We start from the raw sequence: 1,863 nt of genomic DNA on the forward strand, positions 1-1,863 counted from the left end.
ATGAAGAATTAACACTAAAAAACTTAGAGAAATGTTGAGAGAATATTCATTTTTGTAACAAAAAAAATACAATTTTGTCTTAACCTTAGTAAAGCTGATGTTCTTTCAAGACACAAAAATCTGATTTAAATAAATAAATAAACATCAAAAATAAACACAACTTGTTTCATCAAAGGAACATTAGCGTATCTGTAGCCATAAATCTGCCAAATCAATACCGGACAGCACTGACTCACCTGAGTGAGTGAATGTTTGACAGCACGGACCTGCAGAGCGCGATGACACATCAGAATTTTATAGTTTCCTCTTGAGGCTTTACAGCACAGCTGAGATAACCACTGAAACAGTTTCGACTCTTTATTTTCAACTGAATAGGATTTTTCCTTTCTTTATGTAACTCTTCCTAAAGTAGATGACTGAGATATTCACGGTGATAGGAGATCTGGATGAGGTTCTGTGGTGACTTCCTGCTGTTGGAAAAACATCCATAAATCTCATCTTTACCTTTGATGAGATCAACCTCAGTAAAATACTTGGATCATGTAAATCTATAAGCACCTGAACATAAATATTGTTGAATTCCTCTGAAAAATGTTGATTTAGAGACTTTTTCTTCACCTTAAGACCAAAAATGTATGAAATGTGAAAGTTAGGAACGAGTGGAACAACCTTTCACTTGTCATTTCTGTGACAGAGACACGAGTTAAATATTTCATAAAGATACAAATCATCACAAACTGAAGAAAAAAGCATTTCCTGTTGTGAGCTGTTCAAAGGTTGCAGGAAAAGCTGCCAACTTGAAGAAATTAGTAAAATACTCAGCAGGTTTGCTGGACTTTGTCTCCTGTCACTTGCTTTAAATTTGCCGTTACACAATCCATGAGCCATGGCGTTAAAACAACACAGATTTGACTGCAAAGGTGATTTTCTACAAAAACCTTTGAATTAAGTTTATGTTTTTACAGAAATCATCTTTACTCTGAATTCTGAAGATGCCTTCCTGTTATCTCCGGGGTGGGACAGCCCAGTATCTGTGATCCTCCAGCATCCTGCACAGCGTGACAGATAAGACAACGATTACATGTTGATAAGACGACCTTTTGCTCCTGGAGCGGTGAGCCAAAGCAGACTCTGGATGAAGATGCACCTCAGGGTTTTCCCTTTGATGGTCCCTGCAGACTGAAGAATGGAGACTTCTGTCCTCAGGCGCTTTTGTAAAGAACTCACAAAAAGGGTTTTTCTTTACTGAAGGATGAAAGGTTCTGCTTTTGTTTTCTGGTGAACAAAACATAAGAAGTGCAGGTAGCTGTATTTACGCCGTCCCGTCCACCAGGAGGAGCTGTTGATCAGGATCAGAGTTGGAGTCACACTTTACAAGAGTAATTTATTTTTTTAGCTTTTATTTTTAGTCGTTTAGATTATTGTAATGCCCTGCTCTCTGGTTTACCTCAAAAATCTCTTTCAAACTTACAATTATTACAGAACTCGGCGGCACGAGTTCTGACAAGGACCAGGGGGCGGGAACACATTACTCCAGTTTTAAAATCGCTGCATTGGCTCCCTGTGCGTCTCAGGATTGATTTTAAGATTCTTTTGATGGTTTATAAATGTTTTTATGGTCTTGGGCCTTCTTATTTAAGTGATCTTCTTTTAAAGTATGAACCCTCACGGACCCTGAGGTCCTCCGGCACCGGCCTGTTAGTGGTTCCTAAGGTGAGGACCAAAACTCATGGTGAAGCTTCGTTCTACCATTACGGTCCTCGCCTCTGGAACAACCTGATGGAGAGTCTCAGGGCTGCAGAGACTGTAGAAATTTTTAAGAAGAGGCTCAAGACTCACCTTTTTAATGCTGCTTTTAGTTGA

Source organism: Oryzias melastigma, linkage group LG11, assembly GCF_002922805.2.
Source record: "Oryzias melastigma strain HK-1 linkage group LG11, ASM292280v2, whole genome shotgun sequence".
NCBI lineage: Eukaryota > Metazoa > Chordata > Actinopteri > Beloniformes > Adrianichthyidae > Oryzias > Oryzias melastigma.